Source organism: Panthera pardus, unplaced genomic scaffold (assembly GCF_024362965.1).
Source record: "Panthera pardus isolate Hobbes unplaced genomic scaffold, ASM2436296v1 HiC_scaffold_22, whole genome shotgun sequence".
Taxonomy (NCBI): domain Eukaryota; kingdom Metazoa; phylum Chordata; class Mammalia; order Carnivora; family Felidae; genus Panthera; species Panthera pardus.
The window spans coordinates 57025622-57047435 of NW_026526788.1; the positions used below are offsets into that span (position 1 = coordinate 57025622).

A 21814-nucleotide genomic window follows, 5' to 3' on the forward strand; every position below is an offset into this window, starting at 1 on the left:
CTGACTGAGACACCCAGGTGCCCCTGATGGTTTTGAATATGATCCAAATCACATTTTAAAAGCACCAAAATAGCTGTTGAGCTAAAAAGAGACTAGAGGGGAGGAGAGGGCAAAGGTGAAAGCGAAGAAAGTAGTTAGAAATCTATAATAATAATTCAGGCAAGGGATAACACTGGCTTGGATCAGGGTGGTAGCAGCAGAGTGGTTAAAGTGGCTGGGTTCCTGGGATATTTTAAAGGTAGAGCTGATAACATTTGCTGAAGGGTTAGATGTAAGGTATGAAGAAAAAAAGGAGTTAAGGAAAACTCCAAACTTTTTGACCTGAGAAACAGATAGATAAACTTGACATTGAAGAAGAAAGTGTGGGAGATTGGGAGAAGGAAGGATGGGGTAGGAAAAAGTTAATCAATCAACTCCTATTATAGCAAGAGTCAACTATGCCATCGTTGTTCAACTCTGCCCGCACCCTCTTAAGGCATACTGGACCATTTTCCAAAGAGAAAGTATCATGTCTTCCCTTTTAGCATCCATTTAAATGTCTGATATATGATAAGCCTTAATAAATATCTAACTCATACAGGTGTTTTTTAGGCCCATTCAATGCCACTTATGATCTGCCTTGTACCATAAATACTCAATCTCAGTTATCATTATTCACTGTAGCAAGTTCCCTCTAGATTATGTCTATTGCTCCATGCTGTTTAAATGCACTCACATAATATACCAATTGCTTTAAGAGTTCAATTTGGAGTGAATAATATGGGGGAGGTATAGGAGAGTATCCACCAGAAGCTGGAAGAACAGAGGAATTTCTAATGGAAGCCAGAAAGAAATATGAGAGTAAAAATCAGAGTGAGGTGAACTCTTTACCAACTCTGTCTCTTGAAATTCAGAGAGAAACCATCAGTTAATGGGGAAATATTTGAGTAGTGAGTACAACCAATAAAAAGGGGAACATTTTAATTGTAGCTATTAAGAGAGAACAGTTTGAAAATTGCCTGGGAGAAAAACAGAGCCATTTCACAAAGAATGAAGACATCTTTAAGCTAAGAGCTAATTTTAATATGAATAGAAATATCTCCAGTTTAGTCAGGGCAATGAAACCTTAACTAGGTTATAAAGAAATCAGCCTATATATCTATAATTTGACTGAAGCTGTTGAAGAAGAATGAGATTTGGGAAATATCTGTGAATAAAAATTACAACACTCTCAAAAGACTGTGATAGAGACTAATTATTGCATTAATCAACTTAACTAAATTTAAAAGTAAAACTAAATGCCACCGAATATAATGGGATCTCTGGATCCCATCAGAAGTCCATCTAAAGTATGACAGGAAAAGAACAAAAGAGACACTGACATTAGTAAAGAGGCCAGGATTGTTTTTAAGAAATATGCCCTTAAGTAAATGATTTTAAAAGATGCAAATAATATCTCTAGAGGACAATTTAGAAATATCTATCAAAATTTAAATGTGTGTTCCTTTAGACCAAGCCATCCCACTGCTAGGCATTATAAACATATATAATAATTTCCCAAAGGTATACAGAGATTATCACTGCATTTTCTTTTTAATAGCCAGTAACTGAAAACAATCCAAATGTCTATGAAATGGGGACTGTTCAATAACTTATAAAGAATCTATTGTACAGAAAGAGATTCCAAATAAGGAAAAGGAGCGGGCTAGACTAAACCATGTGTTGAATTGGACTATAGGTATCAGTATAACTTACAGTTTTTAGTATATGTATATATGGATAGATACAGATATATAAATGTGTATATGGGTGAGATACACACACACACACACACACACACACACACACACACACACACTTCTCCTGTCCTCTGAGCAAGCCTGGAAGCAATAACATTCCGGTATCAATGAGCACACTTAGCACCCAGATCTTGGTTTCTAAATACCATTCTCTCATAAAAGAAACCAGTGTTCCTTAAAGAAATGGCTAATACCAGAGCTAGATCAGAGAAGATATAGGATAAACCTAGGGGGGTGCCTGGGTGGCTCAGTTGGCTACGGCTCTGGTCATAATCTCACAGTTCTTGAGTTCAAGCCCCACATCAGGCTCTCTGCTGTCAGTGTGGAGCCTCCTTCAGATCCTCTATTTCCTTCTCTCTCTCTGCCCCTCCCTCACTCATGCTCGCTCCCTTTCTCTCTCTCTCAAAAATAAACATTAAAAAAGATAAGCCTAGAGTATTTTGTGGTACCAGAAATTAAAGGAGTGCTCAAAAAGTGATGGAGGCATGTAAAAAGGTCATAAGAGCCAATATGAATGAGTCCCCAGTGGCCAAAGTTGAGAAAATTTAAACAACAAAATGAATAATGATAGCACTGGATTATAACCTTCAGAATAAAAACAAGACCCCCAAGTCATATTGTATAAATAAATGACTAAATAAATAAAAGGGAGAGAAGGAACAGCTCTTCCTTACAGAATACCACTTAATAAATGTAAAAGAATGGACATAGAAAACTGCCATTAGGCAACACCTCAGTAGTAACTATTGCAATCAAGGACTATTGATGGATGCTACAATTAGTATGTTAGAGTATGATGACAAAAAAGACCTGGATTGTCTCAAAGTATCTTCCCTAACATAAGAGATGAAAATAATAACTTTACAGAGGAGAAACATGACAGACACCATCTTACCCTTGTGATCAAAATTAACCTTAGCAGATATATTGACACAAAGTACACTGATACGAAGTCCTGGGAAGGGTAGAGTATCACTTTAGTGATATTTTGATAAAAAATGTAAAACTTGAGATTAATCATTAGAAAACATCAGACAAACTCAATTTAAGGGACACTCTATAAAATATATGGCATGGACTCTTTAAAAGTGAAAAAAAAAAGACTAAGGAAAAATCATCCCAAATTGAAAGACAGGATAGCTAAATGCAATGTAGTGTCCTAAATGGAATTCTAGAACAGAAAAAAGTATAATAGTGGGAAAATTGGCCAAATTTGAAAAAGATCTATAGATTAATTAATAGTACTATATCAATGTTAATTTCCTTATTTCTATAATAATACTATAGTTATGTCAAATGTTAACGTTAGGGGAAGCTGGATGAAGAGCATATTAAAATTCTACAAACATATGAATTGTGATTTCATAAAATTTGATGAACTTTTTCATAAGGCTAAAAATAATTCAATATATATTAAAAAAGAACAAAGCAGATCTGTATACATTCACATGAAAAACATCAAAATGTATTTTTGTTTTAAAAAGTTAAAAAGATGGGGTGCCTGGGTGGCTCAGTCAGTTAAGCACCTGACTCTGGCCCAGGTCATGATCTCATGGTTTGTGAGTTTGAGCCCTGTGTCAGGCTCTGTGTTGACAGCACAGAGCCTGGAGTCTGCTTCAGATTCTGTGTCTCCCTCTCTCTGCCCCCTGCCTGTTCTCTCTCACACACAAGTAAATAAACGTTAAAATTTTTAAACAAAAAGTGAAAAAGAAAAAAAAGCAATGACCAGAATGGTATAGTATGATCTCTTCTAAGTGATATACTCACGTACATATATACACAAATACACAACCCTATATGTATATACAATTAGGTATATAAATAACCATTTTGTTGTAAGGAAACAAAACTTAAAAACTCATAATTTGGGAGGAAAGGAAGTGAAGGTAAGAGGGGGAGTGAGACTTTTATTTTTCAGTTTTCAACAAGTCTGCATTTCTATACAAACAAGGATTATCTAGGCAAGAAATTATGGCCCTTTTCTCAATTTCTTTTCTATACCTCTCTATATTAAAATAAAGGAATAAAAGAAAATTTGAAAGTATTTAATCTGTACTATTTACCATATAACTTAAGGATCTGCTTTTGTGAAAAAAATTAAGTCTTCAGTGGTATTGCTTAAATTTTCTAAATAAGTTATATTCTTTTGCATATAATCCCCAGTATTCCATGAGTCTGGTTCACATGCTTTCTGGAATGAAAAGATTTCTCACTCACTGCTAGCAAACAATACAACCTAGCATTTTGTTGTTGTGAAACAAAGAACATGTAGATTATTTTTATCTAGGTTTATGAGAGTTTAGCTAAGAATCACATCACTTTTTCTATGAAGGACCACATAGTAAATATTTTACATTTGTGAGCCACATATCATCTCTGTCACATATTCTTTTTTTTTCTAAATAGCAATTTAAAAATATAAAAGTCATTCTTAGCTCATACTGGGTTCTGAACCTGAGGGGCATGCACAATTTACTGTAGAATTCCAGACAGCATTCCACCTCTACACTGGATAAATAACATATGTTCATACGTATATTTAATGGTATTTCTTGAATAGCTATAGACACTTTTAGGATTAACACAAAACAAATTATTTTAAAAAGCATTACTGAATTCATATAAACCTCCTGTCCCTATTAATTTTCATCATCAGTGGACACCAAAATTGTAACTGGTCTTATGTGGAGTGTTCATTAAATGTCTTAATATTAAAAAGGACTTCTCACACAAAGACTCAGAAAGTGTAACTTCCACCTACTCCCTTAAGGGAATTACTTAAGGTTGCAATTCATTCAAACAAGAGAAGAAGCCATGAGATCCAGAAAGAGTAGATCAAATTCAGGGAGTAATAATGAAAAGTCTACGAATGAGACTTATACAGAATACCTAGAGGGGAACGACTTTACAGTGAATGAAAAGAATAGAAAAAATGTGTAAATGTGATAAAGATATATTTTGTAAGGGAAAAAAAGCAATTTAAAAACTGAGAACAAAAAAATCTGAATAAGAAATTTAAGTTCAAATATGAAATAATCTAAAATGTGATATGGTCTTAAGCAGTTAAAGGAGTATAAAGGAAAAAAAAGATTATTTGACCTTGATGATAGGGAAATTCTTTGAGTGGCCCAGGAGTTGTGACATTAGAGTATAAAATAGAAAATGCCAATCTACCATAGGTTTTGTCCCAGCAAAAAAAGACTTTTATGTCAAAATTATGTAGCTCCTCTTTATTGCTTTTCAATATTTGGATACTTTCTATAGCAAAGTGTAGAGAATCGGTAAGGATTGCAGAACAAAATGGGAACAACACCAATGATAAAGTAAAAGTAAATGTGTTACTGAAAATGGAAGATTCCTTTAAGGGGAAGTAAATGAAAGAGTTGCAGTATTAATATGTTTATCTTACGTAACAGGGTATCAAGAAACACAAAAGTTGACAGAACAAAAAGTAGAAGTTAAAATATGTCATTTAAAGTTACAGAACTGGACAGCAACATGCAGAAGAATAAAACTGGACCACTTTCTTAAACCATACATAAAGATAAATTCAAAATGGATGAAAGACCCAAATGTGAGACAGGAAAACATCAAAAATCCTAGAGGAGAAAAAAGGCAACAACCTCTTTGATCTCAGCCACAGCAACTTCTTACTTCACATGTCTCTGAAAGCAAGGGAAATAAAAGCAAAAATGAACGTTGGGACCTCATCAAGATAAAAAGTTTCTGCACAGCAAAGGAAACAATCAACAAAACTAAAAGGCAACCAATGGAATGGGAGAAGATATTTGCAAATGACGTATCAGATAAAGGGTTAGTACCCAAAATCTATAAAGAATTTACCAAACTCAACACCTGAAAAACAAATAATCCAGTGAAGAAATGGGAAGAAGACATGAATAGACAATTTTCAAAAGAAGACATCCGGATGGCTAAGAGACACATGAAAAGATGCTCAACATCGCTCATCATCAGGGCAATACAAATCAAAATCACATTGAGATACCACCTCACACCAGTCAGAGTGGCAAAATTAACAACTCAGGAAACAGATGTTGGTGAGGATGCAGAGAAAGGGGAACCCTCTTGCACTGTTGGCGGGAATGCAAACTAGTGCAGCCACTGTGGAAAACAGTGTGGATGTTCCTCAAAAAATTAAAAATAGAATTACCCTATGACCCAGCAATAGCACTACTAGGAATTTATCCAAAGAATACAGGAGTGCTGATTTGTAGAGGCACATGTTCCCTGATGTTTACAGCAGCACTAACAACAATAGCCAAATTATGGAAAGAGCCCAAATGTCCATCAACTGATGAGTGGATAAAGAAGATGTCATATATAGATGTGTGTATACATATATACAAAAAGTTGTGTGTGTATGTATGTGTGTATATACACATACATGTACACATACACACACACAAAATGGAATACTACTCAGTGATGGAAAAGAATAAAATCTTTCCATTTGCAACAATGTGGATGGAACTTAAGGGTATTATGCTAAGTGAAATAAGTCAGCCAGAGAAAAACAGATATTATATGTTTTCACTCACACGTGAAATTTGAGAAACTTAACATAAGACCATAGGGGAAGGGAAGGAAAAATAAGTTATAAACAGAGAAGAAGGCAAACCATAAGGGACTCTTAAGTACAGAGAACAAACTAACAGTTGATGGAGGTGGGGGTTGGGGGGGCAGGGGAAAATGGATGATGGGCATTGAGGAGGGCACTTGCTGGGATAAGCACTGGGTGTTGTAATATAAGTCATGAATCATGGGAATCTACTCCTAAAACCAAAACTACATTTTATGTAAGCTAACTTGACAATAAACTTTTAAAAATAAATAAACAAATGAATAAATAAAGTTACAATGATAATAAATATTCTAAAATATTTATATATTTAAATATATTTATTAATATTTTAGTGGTTTATGTAATTGATTAATATGAATAAAATATATATTCTTTATCAAATATATTTTTATCACAAAGCTATCAAATGCTGGGAAGAAAAGAGGAGGGAAGAGAACATTGTTAAGTTAGCCAAATCCTCATGTTTCTCAGCAGAGTCAATGGAGCCAAAGTTATTAAATAAATAAAAGGAGGTATGAGCATTTTATTTGATCAAAGTGATAAATATGGAAAGATTGGAAAACAGTAGAAAATTCCATAATATCATAAGCTAATTCTTTGAAAGACTAATAAAATAGTAAAATCTCTATCAAGTTTGATGAGAAAGAGAGAAAGAAAAAGTGGAGAAAAGACATAGAACAACAATTTTAGCAAAGAAAAAGGAAATATAACTGTTGTTGAAGTATTTTCACATGATAGTAATATATGTAAATAGCATTATGTGACTGCAGTTGAGATGCAGTAATCTTACACGTTAGCAATAACCAATTTGAAAAATACAAAAGAAAAAAATTACCATTCATGATAACATATTATGGATATATTAGAATATATAAATATAAATACAGTAAAACCTTGATGTGCAAGCATAATTCATTCCAGAAACATGCTTGTAACCCAAAGCAGTTGTATATCAAAGCAAATTTCCCTATAAGAAATAATGCAAACTCAGATGATTTGTTACACAACCCAAAAATATTCACATAAAACTGATTACAATACTGTAATATAATGCAAAATAATAAAGAAAATACAAAATATATATAAAAATAAACAAATTAGCCTGCACTTTTACCTTTGAAAACCTTCACGACTGCTGTGAGGGAGATAAGAGAGAAGAGGGCTATTGTATGGGACAACTTTCACTATCACTAACAGAACCACTGTTGTATATTGGCTCAATGGAATTTTTTTCTTTTAGTGTAACTTTAACAAGAAACCTATCCAATGACATTTGCTTTTGCCTCCTTTTGATAATTTCACGGAAATGTGACATTGCATTGTCATTAAACAGATTCATCGCTAGCACTGCTACAGTCTTATTTGGGTGGTGCTTTTTTACAAAATTTTGCACTGTTTCCCACATGTTATACATGTCCTTAATCTCATATGAAGTGAGGAATTCCTCCACCCTTTTCTCCTCCTTCTCTGCAGACAAGATGCAGACATAGACTTCTTATAAAATCTTGCAATTTCTACTCTCATACCCCATTCAAACTTCTCGATGATTTCCTTCTTAACTTCCACCATAATTATCTCCTTACCACTTTTCTTTGCACCTTTTTCTGCATGGGGACCATTGTATATGCTCACACAGATGTTGACTAAAGTACAGTATTAATAAACTCTTGTCATATACTGTATTTAACTGGTAACTGGTAATAGGGCAGCAGAGGAAAGGGTCTGTATCTGCAGGCAGCCTGGCCTAGAATGAAGCAAAGCTTATTCTTGTATAGAAAAGCAAAGGACTGTTCATAGGTGCTTTGAAGTGACAAAAAATACACTACTGCCAATTGTGGCTACCTTCCAATGTTCTGAAAATCACTGATTTCTGCCAAACAAGGTGGCCTGACTATCTCAGCATGGGAGATGATCACCCACAATCCCACAGTGAGAGAGAGAAAGAGAGAGAGAAGCACTGGCTCATTTATAATCATGTGATACTTGGCATCATGTACTACTCATATCTTAAGACATCATTCATCTATCAAGTTAAAATTTATTAGAAATGTTTGTTCATCTTGCAGAATTCTCGCAGAACAACTTACAATCCAAGGTTTTACTGTATCTATGAAATAACAAGGCATATGTCCAACAAAAATGTGTATTACCCTTATGGAGAAAATTACAAACCTTGTTGGTAAAAGAAGGTTTGAATAAATAGAAATTATGCCTTATTTGGGGGTAAGAAGTCTTGGTATTTTTTAAAATGCCAATTCTCCCTATATTAATATATGAGTATAATGTAATTACAATAAAGTTCCACCAGAGATTATCACATAATTTGACAAAGTAATCTTAAAGTTACTATTTAAGAGTAAAGAGCAAAGAATTTCATAGAATGGGGAGCCCGGTGATGTTAGTTAATCATTGCATCCATTTTATTCCCTGCTGACATTTGCCAATTCTGGACTAAGCTGAAGAATAAAAGTTCTAACATATGAGTAATTGAGTCTTATATGAGTGGAAAAAGAGAATAAGGGGCAATAAATATTTGAAGAAATAATAGCCATGAATTTTCCAAACTTGACAAAAGAAATCAATTCAAAGATTTAAGAAGCTCAGGAAACTGTGAATAGGAAAAATGCAAAAGATATCTAGAAATATCATGGCCACAATGCTAAAACTCAAAGCCAAGAGAACAACTTAAAAGCAATCACAGTGAAGGAAAGGCATATTACTTTCATGATATCAACAATGAGACTGACAGCTCACTTTTCAATCAAAACTATGTAAGTCAACTGACAATGAACAGCACCTTTAAAGTTTACAAAGTGCAAACTTTCAATATGGAATCATTTACCCAGAAGAAAATACCCTCAAAAAATGAAAACAAGACTTCTAAGCTTCCATCCATGTCAATCAAGATGCCAACTACAGCATATTTCTCACACTGATTATAACTACGATCTCTGAGTAGAATACAAAGACAACCACCTAAGTACTCTGAAAAGTAAACATGAGCAAAAAGCCTGTAAACTGAACTCAAAATCTGGACAATGATCTGTAATGAGGGCAAGTTGCATGGTCTTATTTTCCTTCTTTATCTTCAAGCTTTGACTGAGAAAAGTCCCAAGTGGCAGAACTGTGCCATGGGTGTTGAAAGCAAAAATTATCAGAAACAAAACATTACCTCTAGCCATGAAACCAGGAAAAGAGGTTCCTGCATGCAAGACAATTTGTAGAGAAATACCCACTTCCTTTAACCTTTTCCTTATTTCCCTTTTCTCTCCAAGTCCCACCAGTAGGCTGACTAGTTGGAAAATTTTATGGTTGTGATGGTGATGACACAGGCACCTAAAACCCTGAGAAAAGATTCATCTGTCTGAATAGAAATATTGTAAAAATGGGCTCCCACTGCCCAAATAATGTGGAGGAATTCCCTGGTATTTTTTCACCTTCTTCTTTCTCACCAATTTGCCTGCAAGGTGGCCCCAGTCTCACAGAACTGCATGAAAACACAGAGGAATTAACCAGAAAATTAATAAAAGAAAGATGTCTGGAAAATTCTCCTAAATACTTGGAAATTATACCACACTATAAAAAACTTTTAGGGAAATTAATGAATACACTGAACAGAGTAAAAATGGAACTAGAATATATCAAAATTTGTTGAATACAACCAAAACAGTGCTTAAAGAGAAAACTGTGAGCTTTAATTGCTTCATGTAAAGTGAAGAAAGGTTTTACATCATTAATATGAGCTACAAAAAGAAAAGCAAATAGAATCCAAAGCTAATAGGAAGAGAAAGATAATAATGAATAGAAATGAATAAATTGAAAAAACTAGATAAAATCAAATAAAAAACTAGTTCTTTGAAAAAATCAATAAAATTGACAAAACTCTCAAAAACTGACCAATAACACTATGGAGAAAGACACAAATTACCAATTTCAAGAATTAAAGACAAGAATTAATATAAACCATATAAACATTAAAAGGAAAATAAGATATTATGAACAACTTGTAAATTCAAGCATTTACATAAAATGGAACCATGCTTTGAAATACAGAAACTACCAAAATTCACTCAGTAAAAGAATATTATAGGAATAGTAATACATCTAGCATTACATTCTAAAGAAACTGAATTCATAGTTTAAGACTTTCCAATAAAGAACACAGGCTCAGATGGTTTCACTGGTGAAACCAATTCTACATCAGTGAACACTTAAGGAAAAAATACCAGCTCAACACAATGTCTACCAGAAAACAGAAGAGAACAGTTTTCAACTAATTTTAATAGACCAGCATCACCCTGATGCCAAAAAAACAAAGAAATTACAAGAAATAAAAAATACGTACTAATATCTCTTATGAAAACATTTTTAAAATCCCCAAGAAAATATTAACAAATTAAATTCCAAATGTAAATATATATAAAAAATAACATGATCAAATGGAGTTTATCCCAGTAATGGAAGCCTGATTTAAAGTTCAAAATTCAATCAATGTAATTCACAAAATCAACAGGCTAAAGAAGAAAAATTACATTCATTTCAGTAGATGAAGATAAAGCATTTAACAAATTCAACCTCCGTTTATGATTAAAAACTCTTAGAAAACTATGAATAGAAGAGTTCTTCCTTGATAAAGGGCATCTGCAAAAAAATTTCCAACTCTTAGAGCAAGTTGGAGCTTTTCATTATTCAGCTTTTCATTGCTTAGTATATTATTAGCTGTGGGCCTTGTTAGGCAAGAAAAAAAAAAGCCATCTAAATTAGAAAGGAAGAAGTAAAATTTTCTGTGTTTACAAATGGCATGACCTTAAACATAGAAATCCTAAGTAAGGGCTCTACAAAAAAAAAAAATTTATAACTAATAACCAAATTCAGTAAAGTCTCAGAATACAAAATCAACATACAAAATTCATTTGCATCTCTATACAATAACAACAATCTGTCCAAAAAAATAAATTAAGAAAACAATTCCATTTAGACTAGCATAAAAAGCAATAAAATACTTAGGAATAAATTTAACCAGGTGAAAGACTTGTGCACTGAAAACTACAAAACAATGATGAAATAAATGTCAAAAGATACAAATAAATGGAAGGACATTCTATGTTCTTGAACCAGAAGGATTAATATTGTTAAAATATCCATACTTCACCAAATGTTCTATAGATACAATGCAATCTCCACTCCAATCCCAATGGAACTTTTTACAGAAATACAAAAACAATCCTAAAATTAATTTGAAACCACAAAAGACTTCAAATAGCCAAAGCAATTTTGAGAAAGAACAAATCTGGACATTCCATATTTCAAAACATATTACAAAGCGACAGTAATCAAAACACTATGATACTGGCATAAAAGCAGACATAGAGACCAATAGAACAGAAAAGACTGCCCAGAAATAGGACCATAAACATATATTCAACTGATCTTCAACAAGTGTGCCAAGAATATGCAGTGGGGAAAAGATAGCCCATTCAATAAATTATATTGGGGAAAGTTGGATATCCATATGCAAAAGATTAAAACTGGACAGGGCAAAGATGGCAGCGTAGGAGGACGCAGGGCTCACCTTGTCCTGCTGATCGCTTAGACTCCACCCACATCAGCCTAAATAACCCAGAAAACTGCGGGAAGACTAGCAGAATGGACTCTCCGGAGCCAAGCGCAGACAAGAGGTCCATGGAAGAGGGTAGGAAGGGCAGAGAGGCGGTGCATGCTACACGGACTGGTGGGAGGGAGCCGGGCGGTGGAGGGGCAGCCTGCCTGGCAAGGCAGATCCCCTGAAGTCTGGCTTGCAAAAGTGGAGGGGCCGGACTCCATGAGTTCTGACAGCCAGCAGGACTTAACATCTGGAATGTTATAAGTCAACAGCTCTGCTCAGAGAGCAGGAGGGTGAGAGGACACCGGGAGGGAGAGGTGTTGAGCCCCGGAAGACAGAGCTCAGCTCAGCAGGGAACAAAGGCGCTGGCAAGCGCCATCTCCCTCTCCCATCCACCAGCCAAAATCCCAAAGGGAACCAGTCCCTGTCACCGAACTTGCTTGCACAAGGCAAATGCCCAATGCTGTGCTTCTGTGGATCCATGCCTCAGAGGGGCCTGCCTCCCTCCCGATGCTGCAGGGCCCCTCCTGCAGGGGATCACCACTGGCAAAGCTAGCTAAGCCTACCCCTCCCACCCCTGTGCACCTTATGGATCCACCCTGTCTAATAGACCCTTGGCCAGATCCCATCGAAGCAGCACCACAAGCCTGGCAGTGTTCAAGCAGCCCAGACAGGGTCCACACTACTCCACAGTGAATCCTGCCCCCGGAAGAGGGGAAGATAAGGTACACACCAGTCTGACTGTGGTGTGGCCCCAGCGGTGGGCTGAGGGCAGACATCTGGTCTGACTGCGGCCCCTCCCACCAACACAAGTTTCTCCAGACACCACAGGGGAAGTGCCCTGCAGGTTGGAGCTACCACAGGGACTAATTAAAATGACGAAACGGAAGAATTCTTCTCAAAAGAAACTCCAGGAAGTAGTGACGGCTAACGAATGATCAAAACCAATTTAAGCAATATAAGGGAACAAGAATTTAGAGTAATAGTCATAAGATTAATCGCTGGGCTTGAAAAAAGGATAGAGGACAGCAGAGAATCCATTGCTACAGAGATCAAGGGACTAAAAAATAGTCATGAGGAATTTAAAAATGCTATAAATGAGGTACAAAATAAAATGGAGGTGGCCATAGCATGGATTGAAGAGGCAGAGGAGAGAATAGGTGAATTAGAAGATAAAATTATGGAAAAAGAGGAAGCTGAGAAAAAGATAAAAAAATCCAGGAGTATGAGGGGAGAATTAGAGAAATAAGTGATATAATCAAATGGAACAATATCCGTATCATAAGAATTCCAGAAGAAGAAGAGAGAGAGAAAGGGGCTGAAGGTGTACTTGAACAAATCATAGCTGAGAACTTCCCTGATCTGGGGAAGGAAACAGGCATTAAAATCCAAGAGGTACAGAGAACTCCCTTCAGATGTAACTTGAACTGATCTTCTGCACGTCATATAGTGAAACTGGCAAAATACAAGGATAAAGAGAGAATTCTGAAAGCAGCTAGGGATAAACAGGCCCTAACATACAAAGGAAGACACATAAGGGTAGTAGCAGACCTATCTATTGAAACTTGGCAGGCCAGAAAGGAATGGAAGGAAATCTTCAATTTATGAACAGAAAAAATATGCGGCCAAGAATCCTTTTTTCAGCAAGTCTGTCATTCAGAATAGAAGGAGAGATAAAGGTTTTCCCAAACAAACAAAAACTGAAAGAATTTACACCACTAAACCAGCCCTACCAGATATCCTAAGGAAGACTCTGTGGGTGAAATGTTACAAGGACCACAAAGTACCAGAGACATCACTACAAGCATGAAACCTACAGATATCACAATGACTCTAAACCCTTATCTTTCAATAATAACACAGAATGTAAATGGACTAAATGCTCCAACCAAAAGACAGAGGGTATCAGAATGGATAAAAAACCAAGACCCATCTATTTTCTGTCTACAAGAGACTCATTTTAGACCTGAGGACACCTTCAGATTGAAAGTGAGGGGATGAAGAGCTATCTATCATGCTACTGGAAGTCAAAAGAAAGCTGGAGTAGCCATACTTATATCAGATAAACTAGACTTTAAATTAAAGCCTGTAACAAGAGATGAAGAAGGGCATTATATAATAATTACAGGGTCTATCCATCAGGAAGAGCTAACAATTATAAATGTCTATGCACTGAATATGGGATCCTCAAATATATAAAACAATCACAGACATAAACAACCTTATTGATAAGAATGTGGTAATTGCAGGGGACTTTAATACTCCACTTACAACAATGGATAGATCATCCAGACACAGAATCAATAAAGAAACAAAGGCCCTGAATAATACATTTGACCAGATGGACTTGACAGATATATTTAGAACTCTGCATCCCAAAGCAACAGAATATACCTTCTTCTCAAGTGCACATGGAACATCCTGTAAGACAGATCACATACTGGGTCACAAAACAGCCCTTAATAAGTATAAAAGAATTGAGATCATACCATGCACACTATCAAACCACAATGCTATGAAACTTGAGATCAACCACAGGAAAAAGTCTGGAAAACCTCCAAAAGCATGGAGGTTAAAGAACACCTACTAAAGAATGAATGGATCAACCAGGCAATTAGAGAAGAAATTTAAAAATATATGTAGACAAATGAAAATGAAAATACAACAATCCAAACGCTTTGGGATGCAGCAAAGGCAGTCCTGAGAGGAAAATACATTGCAATCCAGGCCTATCTCAAGAAACAAGAAAAATCCCAAATACAAAATCTAACATCATACCTAAAGGAAATAGAAGCAGAACAGCAAAGACACCCCAAACCCAGCAGAAGAAGAGAAATAATAAAGATCAGAGCAAAAATAAACAATATAGAATCTAAAAACATAGTAGAGCAGATCAATGAAACCAAGAGTTGGTTTCTTGAAAAAATAAACAAAATTGATAAACCTATAGCCAGGCTTCTCAAAAAAAGAAAAGGGAGATGACCCAAATAGATAAAATCATGGGTGAAAATGGAATTATTACAACCAATCCCTCAGAAATACAAGCAACTATCAGGGAATACTATGAAAAATTATATGCCAACAAACTGGACAACCTGGAAGAAATAGAAAAGTTCCTAAGCACCCACACACTCCAAAACTCAAACAGGAAGAAAGAGAAAATGTGAACAGACCCATAACTAGTGAAGAAATTTAATCAGTTATCAAAAATCTCACAACAAATAAGAGTCCAGGACCAGATGGCATCCCTGTGGAATTCTACCAGGCATTTAAAGCAGAGATAATACCTATCCTTCTCAAGCTGTTCCAAAAAATAGAAAGGGAAGGAAAACTTCCAGACTCATTCTGTGAAGCCAGCATTACTTTGATTCCCAAACCAGACAGAGACCCAGCAAAAAAGGAGAACTACAGGCCAATGTCCCTGATGAATATGGATGCAAAATTCTCAACAAGATACTAGGAAATCAAATTCAACAGCATACAAAAAGAATTATTCACCATGATCAAGCAGGATTCATTCCTGGGCTGCAGGGTTGGTTCAATATTCACAAATCAATCAATATGATACATCACATGAATAAAAGAAAAGATAACAACCATGTGATCCTGTCAATCAATGCAGAAAAAGAATTTGACAAAATTCAGCATTCTTTCTAATAAAACCCCCCGAGAAAGCCAGGATAGAAGGAACATACTTAAAGATCATAAAAGCCATTTATGAAAAGCCCACAGCTAATATCATTCTCAATGGGGAAAAACTGAGTTTCCCCCTGAGATCAGGGATGTCCACTCTCACCACTGTTGTTTAACATAGTGTTGGAATTTCTAGCATCAGCAATCAGACAACAAAAGGTAATCAAAGGCATCAAAATTGGCAAAGATGAAGTCAAGCTTTTACTTTTTTCAGATGACATGATACTATACATGGAAAACCCGATAGACTCCACCAAAAGTCTGCTAGAACTCACACATGAATTCAGCAAAGTCGCAGGATACAAAATCAATGCACAGAAATCAGTTGCATTCTTATAAACAAATAATGAAGCAACAGAAAGACAAATAAAGAAACTGATCCCATTCACAACTGCACCAAGAAGCATAAAATACCTAGGAATAAATCTAACCAAAGATGTACAAGATCTGTATGCTGAAAACTATAGAAAGCTTATGAAGGAAATTGAAGATGATACAAAGAAATGGAAAAACATTCCATGCTCATGGATTGGAAGAACAAATATTGTAACATCTCAATACTACCCAAAACAATCTACACATTCAATGCAATCCCAATCAAAATTGCATCGGCATTCTTCTCAAAGCTAGAACAAGCAATCCTAAAATTTGTATGGAACCACAAAAGACCCCGAATAGCCAAAGTAATACTGAAGAAGACCAAAGTGGGGGGCATCACAATCCCAGACTTTAGCCTCTACTACAAAGCTGTAATCATCAAGACAGCATGGTATTGGCACAAAAACAGACACATAGACCAATGGAATAGAATACAGACTCCAGAACTGGACCCACAAAAGTATGGCCAACTCATCTTTGACAAAGCAGGAAAGAATATCCAATGGAAAAAAGACAGTCTCTTTAACAAATGGTGCTGGGAGAACTGGACAGCAACATGCAGAAGAATGAAACTAGACCACTTTCTTACACCATTCACAAAAATAAACTCAAAAAGGATGAAGGACCTGAATGTGAGACAGGAAACCATGAAAACCCTAGAAGAGAAAGCAGGAAAAAACTTCTTTGACCTCAGCTGCAGTAATTTCTTACTTGAAACATCTCCAAAGGCAAGGGAATTAAAAGCAAAAGTGAACTATTGGGACCTCATGAAGATAAAAAGCTTCTGCACTGCAAAGGAAACAATCAACAAAACTAAAAGGCAACCGACAGAATGGGAAAAGATATTTGCAAATGACATATCGGACAAAAGGCTAGTATCCAAAATCTATAAAGATCTCACCAAACTCCACACCCAAAAAACAAATAATCCAGTGAAGAAATGGGCAGATGACATGAATAGACACTTCTCTAAAGAAGATATCCAGATGGCCAACAGGCACATGAAAAGATGCTCAATATCACTCCTCATCAGAGAAATACAAATCAAAACCACACTCAGATATCACCTCACGCCAGTCAGAGTGGCTAAAATGAACAAATCAGGAAACTATAGATGCTGGAGAGGATGTGGAGAAATGGGAACCCTCTTGCACTGTTGGTGGGAATGCAAAATGGCGCAGCTGCTCGGGAAAACAGTGTGGAGGTTCCTCAAAAGATTAAAAATAGATCTACCCTATGACCCAGCAATAGCACTGCTAGGAATTTACCCAAGGGATACAGGAGTACTGATGCATAGGGGCACTTTTACCCCAATGTTTATAGCAGCACCTTCAACAATAGCCAAATTATGGAAAGAGCCTAAATGTCCATCAACTGATGAATGGATAAAGAAATTGTGGTTTATATACACAATGGAATACTACTTGGCAATGAGAAAGAATGAAATATGGCCTTTTGTAGCAATGTGGATGGAACTGGAGAGTGTTATGCTAAGTGAAATAAGTCATACAGAGAAAGACAGATACCATATGTTTTCACTCTTATGTGCATCCAGAGAAACTTAACAGAAGACCATGGGGGAGGGGAAGGGGAAAAAAGTTACAGAGAGGGAAGGAGGAAAACCATAAGAGACTCTTAAAAACTGAGAATAAACTGAGGGTTGACGGGGGGTGGGAGGGAGGGGAGGTGGGTGATGGGCATTGAGGAGGGCACCTGTTGGGATGAGCACTGGGTGTTGTATGGAAACCAATTTGACAATAAATTTCATATTTAAAAAAAGAGACTAAAACTGGACCTTTGTTTCACACTATACATAAAAATAAACTCAAAATGAATTGAAGACTTAAATGTAAAACCTGAAACCATAATACTCTTAGAAAAAAAACATAGGAAAAATGTTTCTAGATATTGGATGGGGCAATGATTTCCTGGATATGGCATCAAAAAAGCACAGGCAACAAAAGCAAAACTAGACAAATTAGAGTAGATCAAACTAAAAAGCTTCTGCACAGCAAAACAAAAACAAAAACAAAAACAAAACACAATTAACAAAATGAAAAACCAACCTACAATGGGAAAAATATTTTCCGACCATATATCATATAAGAGGTTAATATCCAAAATATATTTGGCAATGTTATAACTCAACAGAAACAAACCACAAATAACTCAATTTAAAAATGGGCCAAGGACCTGAATACACATTTCTCCAAAGAAGACATACAAATGGCCAATAGGGGTATGAAGATGTGTACAACGTCACTAGTCATCAGGGAAATGCAAATCAAAACGACAATAAGCTGTCACCTCACACCTGTTAGGATACCATTGTCAAAAAAACAAAGGAGAAGAAGTGTTGGCGAGGATGTGGAGAAAAGGGAATGCTTGTACACTTTTGGTGGGAATGTAAATTAGTGCAGTCACTATGGAAAACAATATGGAGGTCCCTTAAAAATTAAAAATAGAATTACCAGGGCACCTGGGTGGCTCAGTCGGTTAAACATTCAAGTCTTGATTTCAGCTCAGGTCACAAACTCACAGTTCATGGGTTCAAGCCCTGCATCAGGCTCCACACTAACAGTGCAGAGCCTGCTTGGGATTCTCTCTCTCTGTCTCTCCCCCACTTGTGCGCACATGTGTGTTCATGCTCTCTCTCACTCAAAAATAAACAAGTAAACTTAAAAAAAAAACTTTAAAAAATAGAATTACCATTTGATCTAGAAATTTCACTTTTGGATACATATCCAAAGGAATTGAAATCTGGGTCTCAAAGAGACATCTGCACTTTCACCTTCATTACAGCATTATGCACAATAGCCAAGATATGGAAACAAACCTAAATATCCATCAATAGTTAAATGGATAAAGTAAATGTGGCATATAGATACAATGGAATATTACTCAGCCTTTAAAAAGAAGGAAATTCTGCCATTGTAAGGCTGAAAAATACTCCATTGTATGCTTGCACCACATTTTCTTTTTGCTGTCATTCAGGAAGCATTTTATTGTTGCTCCAAGGTTAGGAATTTTCACTGACAGAGAATCAACACTTTCAGGAAATTTCCCATAAATCCCTGCTTAGCTTCTGAATCTTGGTTTTCACAGATGTATCAGCATATTTCTCTCCAGTACAATCAGTGCATCCATGATTGACAGTTCAGTCTTAACTTCCAATTTCGGCCTTTACTTAGGAAGGTCTTCAGGACTGTTTTTAATTCATAGAGTGGATTCATCTAAAGGAGGTGCAGTGGTAACTGTGCAAGGGACTTCTCCAGGGTGGATGCTCATCACGGTTGACAAGGCAGAAATGACTCCAGGGATAGTGTTCAAGTGACCATTTTCAACAAGCAAATTGACCAGGTTAGATGTGAGGAGATAGAACCTCTCTTTTGCTTTCATGTCATTTAGGCTTTTCACTTTCACTGAACACTTTATGCAGGGATTCATAACAGAAGCAGTCATTTTGGGTTCTTTCAAGATTGTGCTCTCAACAATTCCTTATCTACTTTATTCTGTTTAGATGCTGAATAAATAGCGGTGGCATACAGACCTTCGATACCATATATCTGAAACGGTTGCCTCACAAGTTTGGCAAACAGCCTGACCACAGATGTACTATACTAAAGTATGGCACCTGCAGGGAGAGCCCAGAAAGTGCTGGGGTGGCCATTTTCTCTGGGCAGCTGTAGATCCATGTACCACCTTTTCTTTACCCATTTAACTGTTAATGGATATTTAGGTTGCTAGAATAGATTAATCTGGTGGACATTATGCTAAATGAAATAGTCCAGACATAGAAAGAAAAAGCCTATATGATCTCACTTATATGTGCCATCTAAAACAGTCAAACAAGGGCACCTGGGTGACTCAGTCAGTTAAGCGTTGGACCTCGGCTCGAGTCATGATCTCATGGTTCGTGTTGGGCTCTGTGCTAACAGCTCAGAGCCTGGAGCCTGCTTCAGATTTTGTGTCTTCCTCTTTCTGTCCCTCCCCTGCTCACACTCTGTCTCTCTCTCTCTCTCTCTCAAAAATAGATAAACATTAAAAACATTTTTTAAATAAAAAATAAAATAGTCAAACAGAAACAGAGAGTACAATGGTGGTTGTGAGGGGTTGGGGGAGATAAATGGGGAAGTGTTCATCAAAGAGTACAAAGTTTCAGTTATGCAAAATAAATAAGTTCTGGAGATCCACTGTATGACTGATTAACAATACTGATCCACTGATTAACAATACTGTATACTTAAAATTTTGCTAAGAGGGGATATATTATTTTAAGTGCTCTTACCACTAAAAGACAAACAAACAACACCTCTTTCCAAAGCCAAGGGGGTGGAGAAAACTTTTTGAAATAAATAAGATTATGGCGCTAATAGTGATGATAGTTTCATGGGTATATACTTATCTCTAAACACATAAAGTTGTATATATCAAATATCTACAGCTTTTTATATGTCATTAAAACCTCAATAGAGTGGCTTAATAAAATTCACCTACTAATTTCATATTTAATGGGGAAAGACCGAATGCTATGTTGTTTGCAGTAACAATAAATAAGAAACAACTTAAATGTCCATCAGTAAGAACTGATAAGTAATTTAAAGAAAACGAACTAGAGATACATGTATTAGGAGAGAGAAATCTCAAAAACATAAGCAGAATAAAAAAAGGCAAGTTGCAGAATGATATAGATTGTCAAAATATATATATATTTTTATTTTTTTTATTTTTTTTTATTTTTTTATTTTTGGGACAGAGAGAGACAGAGCATGAACGGGGGAGGGGCAGAGAGAGAGGGAGACACAGAATCGGAAACAGGCTCCAGGCTCCGAGCCATCAGCCCAGAGCCTGACGTGGGGCTCGAACTCACGGCAAAATATAAAAATAACATCATACATTCACTATGGAAATACATTGCAGCATTATATAACATACTATGTATATACCTGTGCATATGTCTCTCTACATGTATATAGGTGTGTGTATATATATATATATATATATATATATATATATACACACACATCTATGTGTATCATGTATGTAGTATAAGTAAAATAAAAATGTGGACAAATGTAAGTTAAAAATTCAGTGCTTAGTGGTTACCTATGTGTTGAGATGTAGGACAGTGGGATTGGAAAGGAACACTCAGGTGGCTTTAACTATATGAGATGTTTTCTCTTAGAAAAAAATAAAGATCTGAAGCAAATATGTCCATATGTAAAGACTTCTCAATCTTAACAAAGATAGTTATTGGTGAGTAGGTGGTATTTATTTCATTATTCTCTATACACTTTTTGTGTAGTTTGTTTTTTTCCTAATAAAATTACTAAAAAAAGGTTTAACATACTTATTTTAATGAAAAAGGTTGCCTCTGGAGAGGGGCTAAGATAAGTGGCGGCAGAAAGGTAAGGAGAAGGAGACTATTGCTTTTCATCATAAGCAACTCTGCACTATTTGATTTGTAACCTTGTTGATTTACAACTATAATAAAAAGATTTTTTTTTAATTTTAGACAGAGGGAGAGAGAGAATACATGCTAGCCAGAAAGGGGCAGAGAGACAAGGGAAGACAGAAGTCCAAGCAGGCTCCATTTTCATTGCAGAACCCAAAGTGAAGCTTGATCCCATGGCCGTGAGATCATGACCTGAGCTAAAATCAAGAGTCAGATGCTTAACTGGCTGAGCCACCCAGGTGCCTCTAATAAAAAGATTTTTATTTGTTTTAATGAAAGATGGTCTTTTACTGGAAGAGTTTAAG

The 21814-nt window shown here is 35.9% G+C and overlaps 1 protein-coding gene and 1 pseudogene across 2 annotated transcripts in view; both read right to left on the reverse strand.

The window, feature by feature from the left end:
* The window catches only part of HPSE2 (heparanase 2 (inactive)), a 677801-nt gene that overhangs the window by 255009 nt on the left and 400978 nt on the right, over positions 1 to 21814 (reverse strand). The gene's annotated exons all lie outside the window — the stretch shown is intronic.
* On the reverse strand, positions 19107 to 19855 carry LOC109272745 (ATP synthase subunit O, mitochondrial-like; annotated as a pseudogene).